The 19,554-nt window shown below is 38.5% G+C and overlaps 1 protein-coding gene across 12 annotated transcripts in view; it reads left to right on the forward strand.

Moving 5' to 3' along the window:
* LOC110979608 (DNA polymerase subunit gamma-1-like) overlaps nt 1-4,893 on the forward strand; it is a 105,744-nt gene extending 100,851 nt beyond the window's left edge. For 11 of the 12 annotated variants that reach the window (XM_087136446.1, XM_087136441.1, XM_087136440.1 and 8 more), the window contains 3 exons: nt 985-1,109; nt 1,772-1,876; nt 3,167-4,893. The gene's annotated coding sequence lies outside the window, so the exon portion shown is untranslated. The remainder of the gene's footprint in view (nt 1-984; nt 1,110-1,771; nt 1,877-3,166) is intronic. The other variant, XM_087136442.1, reaches the window with a different exon arrangement.
* The last annotated feature ends 14,661 nt before the right edge of the window (nt 4,894-19,554 follow it).

A 19,554-nucleotide genomic window follows, 5' to 3' on the forward strand; every position in this document is an offset into this window, starting at 1 on the left:
CTACATCATATTCTGATATTAGTCCATGGTTATGGTAATAGTGAAATGCCTGGTTGTTCTGTAGATCTTGACCTTGGGTTTTGTCTTTTAAGTTTTCAACTAATGAGAATCCCCAGCCTTTAAGGTTGGATTGAATTAAACTACAAAAAATGGATGGAATTTTTTGGTATGGTTGTACAATTTGTGCCAAAGTGAACAGAAACAAGACGGAAGCTGCATCTACAGGCTGCTTGTAGTGAATGAGGAGTGTACTGAAATGAAATGTCCTCATTCCTGGATCCAAATCACGTACAAGGATGAGTGTACACATTCCACAAGGGTTGTTTAAAAAATCTGGACTTGTTTTATTTTATCAGCCAACTTTTTACTCACTGAAGCCATCTTTGTATGTGTAAATACATTAAAGGTGCAATGCATCAGGTTGTTACAATATGGCACGCTAGCCCACAGTAGGTACAATTCGCTCTTTGCACGCTGCCGCCCCAAGCATGCAGAATCTCGATCTTGATCTTTACAAAATTGGTTCAGTGATTTCCATGTATGTTGCTTCGTCATTCTGTGCATGCTGTGTCGGATCTTATACCATACGATTGGACAATGTTTCAGAAGCTGATTGTGACATGATTGTACAATCTGCCAGATTGAGGCTCTCCATGCCTATGGCGGCAACATGCAGAATAAATAACGTGTGTGTCCAGAGTTTCTTTCATGATATCCTTAACACAAGACAGGCTTCTATCATACACACCAAGGATTCAACATTGGCTGGGAAGTATGATGTAAGCCATCTTGACAATAATTCTTTGGTGTTCCACATGCCTGGAAGAAGGTCATTTAGGGAAGCACTTATAACTTACTTTTCTCCATCTTTCTCATTCTCCACTGCCCTCTGAGAATCAGTTAATCCAAGCTAATGCACTCATGTTGTATTGTCATTTCTTCCTTTTGCATGTTTTTAATGACTGTTGTGTGTGTCCATCTCAGCCAGAGCACAAGCCGCTGAGTGAGCCGCTGTTCATGGTACATCCAAATTCTTGATGATGGGGTTCCTGTGCTCGTTGTTGAGGTGATCGGACTTTGATCTCTTGCTGCTGCCTGCTGGGTAAAAGGTACGTGGGTCCAATGTTGTTGGTTATTTCAAAGGTATAATTCACTGATTCAGTCCCCTGTGGACTCATATATATTTCATATATTGACCCAAAACATAATGATGTCAAGCTATTATTTTTTACTTGGACAGTTATAGCTTCCCACCTCACTGCTTTAGGAAACTAAGCATGACGTCATTATGTTACAGGTCTCTTCACTTTTCAAAAAGTTGACAGGGACATAGGTCCTTCTCTGTGGATTAATTTAATTTTCGCGTAAACCTGGGTGACATACCTGTGTATGGGGAGCCATAATTTAATACCATTGATAAATTTTGGATGGCAGGTAAAACATGAAATATCAGAGAGTGTTTGGCCCAATCCCCTTCGGTGTATGCAAAATCCTATTGAATCAGACGATTTGGACTGTCTAAATTGTCTTCTTTCTTGGGCTGTTGAAAGAGCCCAAGAAAGTAGAAGGGGTGTCAGTTCAAAATGGCTGCTTTGAAGCTTTAGAATTATGTCTTTTCAGGAGTTGTGTTTGCTGATCAACCAACAATTGAAGAGAGTTGAAACAAAGGTCAATACGAAAATGAGAGTTAAAGACTATAAAGACATCGCAGTGATGTCTACTTGTATGTTATTCGGCTTTGATCTTTGTTTACTTGACTCTTTGGTTTTAGTAGCGTTAGCATTGATGAAGAGACAAGACCAAGTCCCTTGGAGACAGTTTTCTGGAGTTTAACACATCACTGGCAACTGGCATTACTGACAACACAACTCACTCGGTAAGCACTTTATATCATGTTCTGATTTGAGCCTAACAATGAAAGTCATATTCCAGATTTTGAACAATATCTGTACATAATTTTGTATACATGTACAATTGTTCTGAAAAATCTGGAGCATGGCTTATCAGGCTCCTCTCTTGAGGAGGACGAGAGCATGCTGGATGAAACGTCAAGCACACACTCTACAGTTCTTATCAGAACCATACCTCTTCCAAGGGAGATCTATCCACATGATGTAACCACAAGCCCTGTTTTTAGTCTCCACCATGTAAAGCGTCAAGTCTTATTTAATGAAGGTGAATACTTAGGGCAGTTATGCTTCCTGGTTTCCCATTTGTAAGTTGGTCTTGTAATTGGATGGTTTTCCAGCAAATTTGGCTCTATATAAGGCCTTATCCAAACTAAGCTTTTGTCTGTGACTGTAGGGTTGGTGAAAATCAACTGATCTTGTTGTCATTTTGTTGAACATATCCACTGAAGAATGTTTCATTCTGATATTTCCACATTTTAGAGAACTATACACAAAAGAAGGCGAAAGCTTGGGTCAGTCATTGTGTCTGCTAGTAATCTTCTCCCTCTTGTACTCATTAGTCAATCCGTTTTAGTAGTTAGTTTAGCCTGTGTATGACGATAGTCTTCAAATGGTTGAAAGGTGTATCTTGGTTAATCATGATGGGTACCATCTCTTCAATTATTCTTATTTATTTGACCATAACAAGAACAAACAAAGCAAAATTAAACACAAATTATGTAAAAAAAAAAAGCACAAATACAAGTAAATATAAGCAGTAGCAGGGACCGGGGATAAAAATCCAAATACATAACGAGACAAATATCAGTTATGCGGGTCAGCAGGGACTGTAAAAGTAAAATAAACTACTATTACCCCCATTTATGCTCATATCATTAACAAGACAAATTAACCAGAACAAAGGAAACAGTAGTCTCCACACAGGTGATCAAAATGACAGCCCAAAAAAGAGAAAAAAATATCTGAGGAGAACGTTTCATTTCCATATTTCCAAACGTAAGAAAATTATCCCGCAAAGTGAAGGCCTTGCTATAAAAAGAATTTTTTTTACTCGTTCTTTTTAATCATGTGAATTTACTCATTTAAAAAATATCCAGTTTTAATCAAGTCCTCTGTGCCCTCCTTTTGAGGTGATTTTTATTGGCTTGTTGGTAATTTTGGTTTTTCGTCACTTACTATTCATGTGATGCCTTTAATTGTAAATCATGTCATTCTAATTAAACACTTGTCTGTGATTTGTTTACGCCTGTACTCAGTACCACAATTACGGCCAAGATTTGGACTCTAGCACTGTGCCTATCTGTTCTACGCGTTAGTCTTCTGCTGCTGGTCGAACAGTGATACGCTCCATGCTGTGACATGCTCAGCCTCCATAAAAGTAACAAGAGCATGATTTTGATTTCCTCAACATAACAGAACTGAATTTGCAACTGTTGCAGTGACCGTTTGTGTTGTGGTGGCAACAAAAGGTTTTGTTGAAAGGTTGCCACTTTGCGTGGTTTTTCTGTACCATCTGGTGTACCTCAAGGAAGTGTCTTGAGCCCAATCCAGTTCTTATGTTTACCAACGACTTTCCTTATCACATCTTGTCAGCTAGCACTTTAATTGGTAACAGTGCTCTTGTGTATTGGCCAATATAATGTCAGTCTGATGACCTGCAAGACATCCATGGCTTCTAAAGATGTTGTCATGCTAACAAAATGCATCTCAATACATTACTAAGGAAACCAAAGTTTTGCGTATGCTACGATGGTCAAAGAAAATAGTGGACCTGAATTGTACCTTAGTTAATATGCAGTTTGAAGCTGATAATGAGTACAAAATTCCTCGGGAAAATCGTGTCATGTCACTACCAAATCAAACAGACTTAGTATGTCTTGCTTTCATCTTGCAAGTTTCTAGTGTTGACTATTCTGGAATACAAGTAGCCTATCTGGTACCTTCACAACAGGAACCTTATACATTGACAAATTAGAACAAAATTCAATGTTGAGCAACCAGAAAAATTCTCTAGTGAAGAAGATTTAAAAATGGATTACACGGATTGGTTGCATATGTACATTGAATTTGTCTTTACGTGAATCTAAAAGCATCCATCTTTTGCTTACATTTGTTGTTAGAGGTCTTCATAGAGCTTTTGACCGTGAAATAGTCTTAGTGAACAGGTGGTACATTGAAAGATCAGGCTGGACAAACCTGAGGGCACTAATTCAAAAACTTCATCATTTTGCCAATTACATGCTCTTGAGATGACCTACATGTACCTGAACGTTTGAGAACTGAAGTGGTTTAAATAACCCTTCAACACGGGATCAACTTACCAAGTACCCACTTCAATTTGAAACTATATGAAACTTGACAGAGTACTGATTGAATTTGCAGTGTAGTACCCTTGTAATAAGGTCGTTGGGACTGGCAAGTTGTGGGAGGGTCACTGTGTTGTTTGGTGCAAGGAAGCACAAAATGGGGGGATTTGAATACCTAGGATTTGCCATGTGGGCCAGATGTGTCAATGGTTTTGCTTTTGTCGGTATTCAAGTGTATTTTGTTATTTCGTGGTGTCTTTCTGTTTTTTCGGTTTTTACACAATAAATTTCTTTTATTGTTTTGGGGGTACTTATTGTTTAATTGATTGATTTGTTTCTGTAATTAATTTTTTTTGGTTATTTTAATGTATTTTTATGTCATAGTTATATTATTTTGCCAACTTTATATATTTTTTTCTGTTCGATTTATTTATTGCCATTTCTTGAATCTTGTGCTGTTACTTTATTGTGTATGTGTGTGCACGTTTATGTAAAACCTGGAGCTTCAGAAATGAAGTCTTACGGGTGACAGTTATTGGATTAACTGTGCCTCTCCGGGCATTTATAAGTTTGTGTTTGTGATCTCAGTGTATTTTGTGTTATGTGTTTTTGTTTAATGTTGCTGTGTTCTTTATCTTGGAAAATGCCGAATAAATGAAATTGTTTCCCTCATTGTACACACGTTACTTAGTCTCTTTTCGACGAAGAGTCTTTATCTCCGAGGTTAAGTAGGTTGACAAATGGTCCGAATGGGCGAGCTTGGGGTGACTCGACAAGGATGAAAATTTCACTATCCCCTGGCGAAAATTTTATTTCGATATTTGGAAACATTAAACAAAAAGGTTTCATATTTTTTTGGTTTTGCATGCTACACACGTCAAATACACGCCACGTTGTCTCCATATCCGATATTAAATTGTCAAGAGATGGGCTGATCCTGGAGTCTTTGGAAAGGTTATATGTTTATCATCCAAAAAGAAAATTTCATGCCATTTTGCAACAGAACAGACATGGGGGTCAGAGTTTTCCTTAGACATGCTCCCTATTTCGTTCGTTTCCGCTTTGTACACACGGTAGTCGGTCTGCGTCTGCCGCTACATGTCTCCATAGCCGAGTTTACAGTAAATATTCTGAAACGGTCAAAATGGGCTGACCTTGATATCTTCAGAGACGGTATATATTTCTCTGTCCATTGAGATAATTTCCCTGTCCATATTTAAGCTGAAGCTTTGGAAATACCTGCGAAAGAAGGCTAGAATTGTCCCACTGCTTTTTGTTCTCACTTTACGGAGACACTTCAGCGCACAGTGTGATCGCAATATTTTAGCCAAAAAAGTTTCCGATTGCTTGAAATGTGGTAGACATGATGACAATCAAAGGGCACATGTTCCTCTATTCATTGACGTAAGTTTCATATTCATAATATGCTGAACAAGGCAAGAGTTCTTGTCTGAGCTAGTGCTTCCTGTGTTTTTGCGATTTGTCCTCTGTTCACACATTACTGGTCTTCCCAGCAGCAAATCCAGCTTTGGCGTTGGGGGGGGTCCAAACTGAATACAGTTTCGGGCCTATTCAGCATGATTTTGGGGAAGAAGAACTTTCAGAAGCGTGACGGTCGTGACATCCTTGTTTTTATGTCTTGGTATTGTTTTCTTAGGGTATTGGTGCTGATATATCCATTACTCCCTTTCTCACACACCTACAAAGTATTTTTAGTGAACAAAATTGTGGCAGGGGCATGCCCCCACCCTTGCGTCCACTGGCCGGACCATTGCCTCTTCCTGAGCAGAGAATGGCTCCATTATATTCGAGCATAAAAGTGCAGAAATGTGTCCAAATGTGGCATTCATGGCGGCATCTGATTTGTTATTATTAGGGAAATACCCATCGAAGAAGGCAAGAGTTCATGTCTCACTGCTTGTTATTTTGTGCAATTGTCCCTTTGTAGACACTCTACTGATCCTTTTCCTGCGCACAGGGCTCAATATTTGCGCATTAGGGTCCTGATGCTTGCTACTTTTGTTCAATTTCCCTTTGCCACATTTTACCGGTCCTCGATCTTCCCCAGTAAAGATGGCTTCCTATACCCGGGCTTTACAGGTCTAAAAGTGCTTCAAATCTAACAGTCTCAGCGACATATGAAAGGGCACACTTTCCTTCATCAGATGACATAGGTTTTATATTTCTAGTTATTGTGCAATTGTCCCTTTGTAGACACTCTACTGATCCTTTTCCTGCGCACAGGGCTCAATATTTGCGCATTAGGGTCCTGATGCTTGCTACTTTTGTTCAATTTCCCTTTGCCACATTTTACCGGTCCTCGATCTTCCCCAGTAAAGATGGCTTCCTATACCCGGGCTTTACAGGTCTAAAAGTGCTTCAAATCTAACAGTCTCAGCGACATATGAAAGGGCACACTTTCCTTCATCAGATGACATAGGTTTTATATTTCTAGTTATTGGGGAAATACACGAAAAAAAGAAGACAAGGGATCTGTAACTGCTTGTCAGATTCGTGACTTTTCCCCTTTCTCCACACTTTAGCAGTCCTCTTCCCGCACAAAGATGGTTCTATGTATTCGAACATAACAGGTGTGAAGATTGTCCAAATCTAGCAATCCTACCACTATCCGAAAGGGCGCATGTTCTAATAATTGATACGTTTCATATCCATCCTTGGTGTGTTTAGGGAAATATGGGAGAAAGAGGACGAATTTTTCCTCAGACTGCTCGCTGTTTTTTGTGAATTTCTGCATTCGTCCTCACATTACCATTCCTCATCCCACGCAAATACAGCTCCATATGTTCGACCAAAGAACGTCTAAAAATTGTCTAAATCTGGCAATCCCAGTACCGTGTAAAAGAGGACGTTTCATGTCCATGTTAGGAAAATGTTGGCGAAAAAGACAAACCTTGTCCTACTGCTTGTAACTTTTGTTCAATTCTCTTTTCTAGTACTACCTGACAGAGAATAAGTTCCACTCTCTATGGAAGAAATTTTCATTATCCTGCTGTTCTAGATAGGGAAATATTAGCAAAGGTAGGCAAGAGTTTTTGTCCCACTACTTTTTACGTTACCGTTCGTGTTTCCGTGCATAAATGGCTCCATATGTTTCAGTATAAGGTTTGAAAATTGTCCAAATATAGCGTTCTTGACAGCTACTGAAAGGGCACTTGTTCTCCATTCGTTGACGTATTTAAAGTTTCAGGAAAATTAAATGAAGTTAGGAAAAAGTTTGCATTCCACTGCTTTTTTTTTGTTGTTCACCTCTTTTGGTTCAATTTGTTCCATTGTGCTATTATTTAGGACTTTTAATTTTAGGCCATTTAATTATTTAGGTATTTATTAATTTTGCTTCTCTACCCTTAAAGTTCTCAACTTCGTACATATTCCACTCATCTTATTTGCTGCATTGAAATCCTTCTCAATTGCACATATTTAAAGCTCCTAACATCTAACTATTTCAAGATCTGAAATCGTAAGTAGTCCAAGTTTCAAATCTTGCAGTTATTTCTGAATTTGGTGATTTAGGTATTTCGATATTTTGTCATTTTGCTATATGACCCTTTAATTCTGAAATTTGTTCACCTATCTCATTTGCTGCACACCAATGTTTATTCCAGTCTGAATTCCAACATAACTAAAGGTGCATGGATCAAACGTTTTGAAGAAATCAATTCCTCAATAGTCCAAGACTCAAGTTTAGATAGAGATAGTTTGAAATTTGGCTGTTTAGTTACACTGGTATTGAGTATTTTCTTAGCCCTTCTTTTAACTTTGGAAATTCGTACTTATTTTAACCTACCGCATTCGCTGCATTCCGATGTATTATTTAAGCCTGTTTTATCCCTTTCTTTCCGATGTTTTTCCGTCTGAGTTCCAACCTAACTAAAGCTCCAAAATCTAGATTTTTGAAGAAATCCATTCCTCAATATTCCAAGACTCAAACTGTGCTGATATTTAGAAATCTGGCTATTAAGTTAGACTTTTATTGAGTCGCCTTATCCTTAACTTTTAAAATTCGTACATATTTGACCCTACCGCATTTTCTATATTTTAATGTTTTCTCGTCTGAATTGCAACATATAACGTAAGCTCGAAAACTCTAACAAATTCAAGACATCAATTCCTGAATAGTCCAAGACTGAAATCGTGCAGGTATTTAGAAATTTAGCTATTTACTATAGAGTCTTTTTGAAGCCTTACCCTCAACTTTGGGACTTTGCACATATCATTTTGACCCTACCACATTTGGTGCATTACGAGGCTTTCCCCAATGAATTCCAACATAACTAAAACTCAAAAATTCTACATTTTTCAAGACAGAAATTCTGCAAATGTCCAAGACTAGAATCGTGCAGGATTTAGAAATTTGGCGATTTAGTTAGACAGATATTGAGTCTTTTTGTAGTCCTACCCTTCACTTTAAAAAGAAAATCGTACATATTTCATATGTACGATTGCATATCTCAAATTGCTGCATAGCGACATTTCCTAAGAATTCCAACATAACTGCAGCTCCCAAAATATCTAAATATCTAAAACTTAAATCGCACAAGTATTTTGAAATATGGTGATTTAGTTAGACAGATATGGAGTCTTTTATAGCCCTACCCTTAACTTAAAAAAAATCGTACATATTTCTGCCTTTCTCATTTGCTGCAATACGATGTATTCCATTATGAATTCCAACATAACTGAAGCTCCACAAATCTAAAGTTTTCAAGAAATCAGTTCCTCAGTAGTCCAAGACACAAATTGTGGGGGTATTATGAAATTTCGCGAGTTAGTTATACAGATATGGAGTCCTTTTTTAGCCCAAGCTTGAAAAACAAAGTTGTACATATTTCCCCCTGGCCCATTTGCTGCATTTTGATATATTCCCCTAAGAATTTCAACATAACTGAAGCTCAACAAATCTAAATTTTTCCAAGAAATCAATTCGTCAATAGTCCAAGACTCAAATTGTGCAGGTACTTAGAAATTTTGCGATTGAGTTAGAAACATACGGTGTCTTTTTGATGCCCTACCCTTAACTTAAACATTATGGGGTCCGAAATTTATAAGGATGAGAAAGAAGATACCTGCAAGACTCTATAGATTACCATCAATATGGGGACAAAAGTCAGCATGAGAATGTATATACATACATCTCTCTCATAGATCATCGTCAATATTTGTACTCCATAGATTACCGTTATTATATGATCTCTAGTGTATTAGCTAGATTAGATTACTATCAGTATGAAGATACCTTCATAATTCCATAGATTGCCGTCAATATGAGGACATCAGTGTATCAGCATGAGAATGTACATAAATAAATTAGTCCATAAATTATATGTGCATCAGTCAATAGACTACCGTCAATATGGGTACAACAGAGTACCAGCATGAGAATGTAGATACATACATTACTCCATAGATCACCGTCAATATACGGACTCCATAGTTTGCCGTCATTATGGTGCTCAGTCATGCATGACAGGAGGGATACCCACCAAGGTATCGTTTAATAGACAGAATACTGCTTCTACTTTTCGGAGATCCTTTTACATTATAGTAATATCTCATGGTATGGGTATATTAACCCCTTTCTTCAGGGTTAAGGTTTTTCTGGGACACGCTGAACATGACCGTCATTATGGGGACAACATTGTATCACCATGAGAATGTAGAATACATACATCACTCCATATATTACCGTCAATATGGGGACTCCACAGATTGCCGTCATTATACGGACTCCAGTGTACTATAGTCATGTAAAAGTAGATCCATATACATCACTCCATATATTACCGTCAATATGGAAATTCCACAGATTACCGTCATTATACGGACTCCATTGTATAGTCAAGTAAATGTAGATACATATACATCACTCCATATATTATCGTCAATATAGAGATTCCACAGATTACCGTCATTATAGGGACTCCAGTGTAAATGTAAATGTAGATACATACATCACTCCATATGTTACCGTCAAAATGGGGACTCCACAGATTACCGTCATTATAGGGACTCCAATCTATAAGCAACGGAGTATAGATACATACATTGCTCCGTAGATTACCGTCATTATATGGGGTCCAGATTTATAAGATGAGAATGAAGATACCTGCATCACTCCATAGACTACCATCATTATCGAGACTCCATAGATTACAGTCATTATAGGCACTCCAGTTCATAAGCAAAGGAATATAGATACACACATTGCTGGAAGGATTACTGTCATTATTGTGTCCCTAATTTATAAGGATGAGAAGGAAGATAAGTGCATCACTCTATAGATTACCGTTATCATTGGGTCCCAAATTTATTAGCATTTTCATAAAAATAACTGCATCACTCCAATGATAACCATTATTATAATAATATGGACTCCACTTTATAAGCGAGGAAGTATAGATACATACATTACTCCGAAAATTAACGTCATATGGGTCACAAATTTATCAGGATGTTCATAAAGATACCTGCATCACTACATAGAATACCGTCATTATGGGGTCCCAAATTTTTAAAGATGAGAATGAAGATAAATGCATCACTTCATAGTTTACTGTCAACATGGTGACTCCATAGATTACCCTCACTACAGGGACTCCAGTGTGTTAGAATGTTATTGTAAATAAATGCATCACTCCGTATATTACTGTCATTATAGGGACTCCTGTTCATTTGCAAGGGAATATAGATACCCTGTACATGGGTTGTTCTATACATTACCCTAATATTTTTGCGTAATTCTGACTTTGCGGTATACCGGGTCCTGTAATCGCACAGACATTGCTTCATGTATTTGAGCATAAAAGGCCTTAAAATAATCAAAATCTGGCAATCTTTGTGTCACCTCAAAGGCCACATCTTCCTCCATAGATTCGTATAAGTTTTATGTCAAGATTTACAGTAGTTAGGGATATATCTGCAAAAGGAAGTGCGAGTTATTTCTGACTGCTTTATATTTTTGCGAAATTCTGACTTTGCGCTGCGCCGGGTGCTGTTCTCACCCAGAGAATGCTTCATATTTCCCAGCATTAAATGTCTTCAAATTACCTACATCTTGCATTCTTGGTGTCATCTGAAAGGCCAGATGTTTCCCTATCCATTCATATAAGTTTCATATCCATATTTGCAGTAGTTAGGGAAATATCCGCCAAAGGAAATGCAAGTTCGTTTCCAATTGCCCGACATTTTTTCCGGAATTCTTGCTTCCTCTGCGCCATACCGGTCCTTATCCTTTGCAGAGAATGCTTCATATAATCGAGCATAAAAGGTCTGAGAATTATCTAAATCTGGCAATCGTGGTGTCATCTGAAAGGCCACATGTTCCTCTATCTATTGATATAAGTTTCATATCCATATTAGAAGTAGTTAGGGAAATATCTGCCAAAGGAAGTGCGAGTTCTTTTCCAACGGTCTCCTTTTTTGTTGCGGAATTCTGGCTTCCTCTGCGATATACCGGTCCTAATGCCACGCAATGAATGCTTCATATAATCGAGCATAAAAAGTCTGAGAATTATCTAAATCTGGCTATCTTGGTGGCATCTGAAAGGCCACATGTTTCGCTGTCCATTCATATAAGTTTTATATCCATATTTGCAGTAGTTAGGGAAATATCTTGCAAAGGAAATGCAAGTTCGATTCCAATTGCCTAATATTTTTTCCGGAATTCTTGCTTCCTCTGCGCCATACCGGTCCTTATCCTTTGCAGAGAATGCTTCATATAATCGAGCATAAAAGGTCTGAGAATTATCTAAATCTGGCAATCGTGGTATCATCTGAAAGGCCATATGTTCCTCTGTCCATTCATATGACTTTCATATCCATATTTGGAGTAGTTAGGGAAATATCTGCCAAAGGATGTGCGAGTTCTTTTCCAACTGCCTCTTTTTTTGCGGAATTCTGGCTTCGTGTGCGATATACCGGTCCTGATCCCACGCAGAGAAAGCTTCATAAAATCGAGCATAAAACGTCTGAGAAGTATCTAAATCTGGCAGTCTTGGGGTCATCTGAAAGGCCACATGTTCTTCTATCTATTTGTATAAGTTTCATATCCATATTTGCAGTAGTTAGGGAAATAGCTGCCAAAGTAAGTGCGAGTTCTTTTCCAACTGCCTCTTTTTTTTGAGGAATTCTTTCTTCCTATGCAATATGCCGGTCCTAATCCCAGGCAGAGAATGCTTCATATAATCGAGCATAAAACGTCTGAGAAGTATCTAAATCTGGCAGTCTTGGTGTCATCTGAAAGGCCACATGTTCCTCTATCTATTTGTTTAAGTTTTTCATCAATATGTGCAGTAGTTAGGGAAATATCTGGCAAAGGAAGTGCAAGTTTTTTTCAACGGCCTCCTTTTTTTGTTGCCGAATTCTGGCTTCGTGTGCGATATACCGGTCCTAATCCCACGCAGAGAATGCTTCATATAATCGAGCATAAAAGGTCTGAGAATTACCTAAATCTTCCAATCGTGCTGTCATCTGAAAGGCCACATGAACCTCTATCTATTCATTTAAGTTTCATATCCAAATTTGCAGTAGTTAGGGAAATATCCGCCAAAGGAAATGCAAGTTCGTTTCCATTTGCCCAACATTTTTTCAGGAATTCTTGCTTCGTCTGCGCCATACCGGTCGTTATCCTTTGCAGAGAATGCTTCATATAATCGAGCATAAAAGGTCTGAGAATTATCTAAATCTGGCAATCGTGGTATCATCTGAAAGGCCATATGTTCCTCTATCCATTCATATAACTTTCATAGCCATATTTGCAGTATTAGGGAAATAGCTGCCAAAAGAAGTGCGAGTTCTTTTCCAACTGCCTCTTTTTTTTGCGGAATTCTGGCTTCGTGTGCGATATACCGGTCCTAATCCCAGGCAGAGAATGCTTCATATAATCGAGCATAAAAGGTCTGACAATTATCTAAATCTGGCAATCGTGGTGTCATCTGAAAAGCCACATGTTCCTTTATCTATTGGTATAAGTTTCATATCCATATTAGCAGTAGTTAGGGAAATATCTGCCAAAGGAAGTGCGAGTTATTTTCCAACGGCCTCCTTTTTTGTTGCGGAATTCTGGCTTCCTCTGCAATATACCGGTCCTAATGCCACGCAATGAATGCTTCATATAATCGAGCATAAAAGGTCTGAGAATTATCTAAATCTGGCTATCTTGGTGGCATCTGAAAGGCCACATGATTCGCTGTCCATTCATTTAAGTTTTATATCCATATTTGCAGTAGTTAGGGAAATATCTTGCAAAGGAAATGCAAGTTCGTGTCCAATTGCCTGATATTTTTGCGGAATTCTGGCTTCGTCTGCGCCATACTGGTAATTATCCTGTGCAGAGAATGCTTCATATCATCGAGCATAAAAGGTCTGAGAATTATCTAAATCTGGCGATCTTGGTGTCATCTGAAAGGCTATATGTTCCCTACCTATTTTTATGAGTTTCATATCTAAATTTGCAGTAGTTAAGGAAATATCTTGCAAAGGAAATGCAAGTTCGTTTCCAAATTGCCTGATATTTTTGCGGAATTCCCGCTTCCTCTGCGCCATACCGGTCCTTATCCTTTGCAGAGAATGCTTCATATAATCGAGCATAAAAGGTCTGAGAATTATCTAAATCTGGCAATCGTGGTATCATCTGAAAGGCCATATGTTCCTCTATCTATTCATATAATTTTCATAGCCATATTTGCAGTATTAGGGAAATAGCTGCCCAAAGAAGTGCGAGTTCTTTTCCAACTGCCTCTTTTTTGGGGGGGAATTCTGGCTTCGTGTGCGATATACTGGTCCTAATCCTTTGCAGAGAATGCTTCATATAATCGAGCATAAAAGGTCTGAGAATTATCTAAATCTGGCAATCGTGGTGTCATTTGAAAGGCCACATGTTCCTCTATCTATTGGTATAAGTTTCATATCAATAGTAGCAGTAGTTAGGGAAATATCTGCCAAAGGAAGTGCGAGTTCTTTTCCAACGGCCTTCTTTTTTGTTGCGGAATTCTGGCTTCCTCTGCTATATACCGGTCCTAATCCCACGCAATGAATTCTTCTTATAATCGAGTATAAAATGTCTGAGAATTATCTAAATCTGGCTATCTTGGTGTCATCTTTTAGGCCACATGTTTGCTGTCCATTCATATAAGTTTTATATCCATATTTGCAGTAGTTAGGGAAATATCTTGCAAAGGCAATGCAAGTTTGTGTCCAATTGCCTGATATTTTTGCGAAATTCTGGCTTCGTCTGCGCCATACCGGTCCTTATCCTGCGCAGAGAATGCTTCATATAATCGAGCATAAAAGGTCTGAGAATTATCTAAATCTGGCGATCTTGGTGTCATCGGAAAGGCTATATGTTCCCCTACCTATTTGTATAAGTTTCATATCTAAATTTCCAGTAGTTATGGAAATATCTTGCAAAGGAAATGCAAGTTCGTGTCCAGTTGCCTGATATTTTTGCGGAATTCCTGCTTCCTCTGCGCCATACCGGTCCTTATCCCCTGCAGAGAATGCTTCATATAATTGAGCATAAAAGGTCTGACAATTATCTAAATCTGGCAATTGTGGTATCTTCTGAAAGGCCATATGTTCCTCTGTCCATTCATATGACTTTCATATCCATATTTGCAGTCGTTAGGGAAATATCTGCCAAAGGAAGTGCGAGTTCTTTTCCAACGGCCTCCATTTTGGTGTGGAATTTTGTCTTCCTCTTCGATCATAAAAGGTCTGAGAATTATCTAAATAAGGCAATCTTGGTGTCATTTGAAAGACAACATAATTCCCTACCCATTCATATAAGTTTCATATCCATATTTGCAGTAGTTAGGGAAATAGCTGCCAAAGGAAGTGCACGTTCTTTTCCAGCTCCAACCTTTTTTTGCGGAAATCTGGCTTCGTCTGCGCTATACCAGTCCTTATCCCGCTCATGGACTGCTTCATATATTCGAGCATAAAAGGTCTTAGAATTATCTAGATCTTCCAATCTTGCTGTCATCTGAAAGGCCACATGTTTCCCTATCTATTTGTATAAGTTTTGTATCCATATTTGCAGTAGTTAGGGAAATAGCTGCCAAACTAAGTTCGAGTTCTTTTCCAACTGCCTCCTTTTTTTTGCGGAATTCTGGCTTCGTCTGCAATATACCGGTCCTGATCATGCACAGAAAATGCTTCATATAATCGAGTATAAAAGCTCTGAAAATTATTTAAATCTGGCAATCTCGGTGTCATCTGAAATCCCATTTGTTCCTCTATCCATTTATATAAATTTCATATCCATATTTGCAGTAGTTAGGGAAATAGCTGCCAAAGGAAGTGCAAGTTCTTTTCCAACTGCCTCTTTTTTTGCAGAATTCTGGCTTCGTCTGCGCTATACCGGTCCTTATCCCGCTCATGGACTGCTTCATATATTCGAGCATAAAAGGTCTTAGAATTATCTAAATTTTCCAATCGTGCTGTCATCTGAAAGGCCACATGTTCCCCTATCTATTTGTATAAGTTCCGTATCCATATTTGCAGTAGTTAGGGAAATAGCTGCCAAACTAAATTCGAGTTCTTTCCCAACTGCCTCGTTTTTTTGCGGAATTCTGGCTTAGTCTGCAATATACCGGTCCTGATCCCACGCAGAGAATGCTCCATATAATCGAGCATAAAAGGTCTGAGAATTATCTAAATCTGGCAATCTTGGTATCATCTGAAAGGCCACATTTTTTCCTGTCCATAGTCGAGCATAAGAGGTCTGAGAATTATCTAAATCTGGCAATGTTGGTGTGATCTGAAAGGGCACATGTTTCCCTATCCATTCATATCAGTTTCGTATCCATATTTGCAGTAGTTAGGGAAATATCGTCAAAAGGAATTGCTAATTCGTGTCCTATTGCCTGATATTTTTGCAGAATTCTGGCTTCGTCTGCACCATACCGGTCTTTATCCTGCGCAGAGAATACTTTATATGATCGAGCCTAAAAGGTCAGAGAATTATCTAAATCTGTCAATCCTGGTGTGATCTGAAAGGTTACATGTTTCCCTATCCATTCATATAAGTTTCATATCCATATTTGCAGTAGTGAGGGAAATATCTGCCAAAGGAAATGCAAGTTCTTTTCTGACTGCCTGGTATTTTTGCGGAATTCTGGCTTCGTCTGCTCTATATTGGTCCTTATTGTGCGCAGAGTGTGCTTCATATAATCGAGCATAAAAGGTCTGAAAATTATCTAAAATTTCCAATCTTGCTGTCATCTAAAAGGCCACATAATTCCGTGCCCATTCATATAAGTTTCATATCGATATTTGCAGTAGTTAGGGAAATATCTGCCAAAGGAAGTGCTAGTTCTTGTCTGACTGTTTGATATTTTTGCGGAATTCTGGCTTCGTCTGCGCAATACTGGTCCTCATCCCAAGCAGAGAATGCTTCATATAATCGAGCATAAAAGGTCTGAGAATTATCTAAATTTTGCACACTTTGGTGTCATCTGAAAGGCCACATGTTTTCCTATCCATTCATATACATTTCATATCCATATTTGCAGTAGTTAGGGAAATATCTGCCAAAGGAAGTGCCAGTTCTTGTCTGACTGTTTGATGTTTTTGCGTAATTCTGGCTTCGTCTGCACCATACCGGTCTTTATCCTGCGCAGAGAATACTTTATATAATTGAGACTAAAAGGTCAGAGAATTATCTAAATCTGGCAATCTTGGTGTCATCTGAAAGGCGATATGTTTCCTCTATCCATTCATATTAATTTCCTATCCATATTTCCGATAGTTGGCAAATAGCTGCCAAAGGAAGTGCGAGTTCTTTTCCAACTGCCTCCTTTTTTCCGGAATTCTGGCTTCGTCTGCTCTATACCGGTCCATATCCATCGCAGAGACTGCGTCATATAATTGATCATTAAAGGTCTGAGAATTATCTAAATCTGGCAATCTTGGTGTGCTCTGAAAGGTTACATGTTTCCCTATCCATTCATATAAGTTTCATATCCATATTTGCAGTAGTTAGGGAAATAGCTGCCAAAGGAAAGGCAAGTTCGTGTCCAATTGCCTGATATTTTTGCGGAATCATTGCTTCGTCTGCGCTATACCGGTCCTTTTCCCGCACAAGGATTTCTTCATATATTCGAGCATAAAAGGTCTGAGACTTATCTAAATCTGGCAATCTTGGTGTCATCTGAAAGGCCATTTGTTCCTCTATCCATTCATATAAGTTTCGTATCCATGTTTGCAATATTTAGGGAAATATATGCTAAACTAAGTTCGAGGTCTTTTCGAACTGCCTCCTTTTTTTCGGAATTCTGGCTTCGTCTGCGCTATACCGGTCCTTATCCTGCGCTGAGAAGGCTTCATATAATCGAGCATAAAAGGTCTGAGAATTATGTAAATCTGCCAATGGTGGTGTGATCTGAAAGGTCCCATGTTTCCCTGTCCATTCATATAAGTTTCATATCAATATTTGCAGTAGTTAGGGAAATATCTGCCAAAGGAAGTGCAAGTTCTTGTCTGACTGATTGATATCTTTGCGGAATTCTTGCTTCGTCTGCGCTGTACCGGTCCTCATCATTTGCAGAGAAGGCTTCATATAATAGAGCATAAAAGGTCTGGGAATTATCTAAATCTGGCAATCGTGGTATCATTTGAAAGGCCATATGTTCCTCTATCCATTCATATAACTTTCATATCCATATTTGCAGTAGTTAGGGAAATAGCTGCCAAAGGAAGTGCGAGTTCTTTTCCAACTGCCTCTTTTTTTTGCGGAATTCTGGCTTCGGGTGCCATATACCGGTCCTAATCCCAGGCAGAGAATGCTTCATATAATCGAGCATAAAAGGTCTGAGAATTATCTAAATCTGGCAATCGTGGTGTCATCTGAAAGGCCACATGTTTTTCTATCTATTGGTATAAGTTTCATATCCATATTTGCGGTAGTTAGGGAAATATCTGCCAAAGGAAGTGCGAGTTCTTTTCCAACTGCCTCCTTTTTTTGGGCGGAATTCCGGTTTCGTCTGCGCTATACCGGTCCTTATCCCACGCAGAGAAGGCTTCATATATTCGAGTATAAAAGGTCTAACAATTATCTAAATTTTCCAATCTTGCTTTCATCTGAAAGGCCACATCTTCCCCTATATTTTCGTATAAGTTACATATCCATTTTTGCGGTAGTTAGGGAAATATCTGCCAAAGGAAATGCAAATTCTTGTCTGACTCTTTGATATTTTTGCGGAATTCTGGCTTCGTTTGCGCTATACTGGTCCTTATCCCGCGCAGAGAATGCTTCATATAATTGAGCATAAAAGGTCTGAGATATATCTAAATCTGGTAATCTTGCTGTCATCTGAAATGCCACATGAACCTCTATCTATTCATTTAAGTTTCATATCCAAATTTGCAGTAGTTAGGGAAATATCCGCCAAAGGAAATGCAAGTTCGTGTCTAATTGCCTGATATTTTTGCGGAATTGTGGCTTCGTCTGCTCTATACCGGTCCATATCCATCGCAGAGACTGCTTCATATAATCAAGCATAAAACGTCTGAGAATTATCTAAATCTGGCAATCTTGGTGTCATCTGAAAGGTTATATGTTCCTGTATCCATTCATATAAATTTCATATCCATATTTGCAGTAGTTAGGGAAATAGCTGCCAAAGGAAGTGCGAGTTCTTTTCCAACAGCCTCTTTTTTTGTTGCGGAATTCTGGCTTCCTCTGCGATATACCGGTCCTAATCCCACGCAATGAATGCTTCATATAATCGAGCATAAAACGTCTGAGAATTATCTAAGTCTGGCAATGTTGCTGTGATCTGAAAGGTCACATGTTTCCCTGTCCTTTCATATAAGTTTCATATCGATATTTGCAGTAGTTAGGGAAAAACCTGCCAAAGGAAGTGCAAGTTCTTGACTGACTGTTTGATATTTTTGCAGAATTCTGGCTTCGTCGGCAATATACTGGTCCTTATCCCACGCAGAGAATGCTTCATTTAATCGAGCATAAAAGGTCTGAAAATTATTTAAATCTGGCAATCTTGGTGTCATCTGAAAGGCCATATGTTCCTCTATCCATTTATATAAATTTCATATCCATATTTGCAGTAGTCAGGGAAATAGCTGCCAAAGAAAGTGCACGTTCTTTTCCAACTGCCTCTTTTTTTGCGGAATTCTTGCTTCGTCTGCGCTATACCAGTCCTTATCCCGCTCATGGACTGCTTCATATAGTCGAGCATAAAAGGTCTCAGAATTATCTAAATCTTCCAATCTTGCTGTCATCAGAAAGACCACATGGTTCTGCTATCTATTTGTATAAGTTTTGTATCCATATTTGCAGTAGTTAGGGAAATAGCTGCCAA

The sequence above is a fragment of the Acanthaster planci genome, linkage group LG05 (assembly GCF_054643075.1).
Source record: "Acanthaster planci isolate LZ-2023a linkage group LG05, COTS_SCS, whole genome shotgun sequence".
Lineage (NCBI taxonomy): Eukaryota > Metazoa > Echinodermata > Asteroidea > Valvatida > Acanthasteridae > Acanthaster > Acanthaster planci.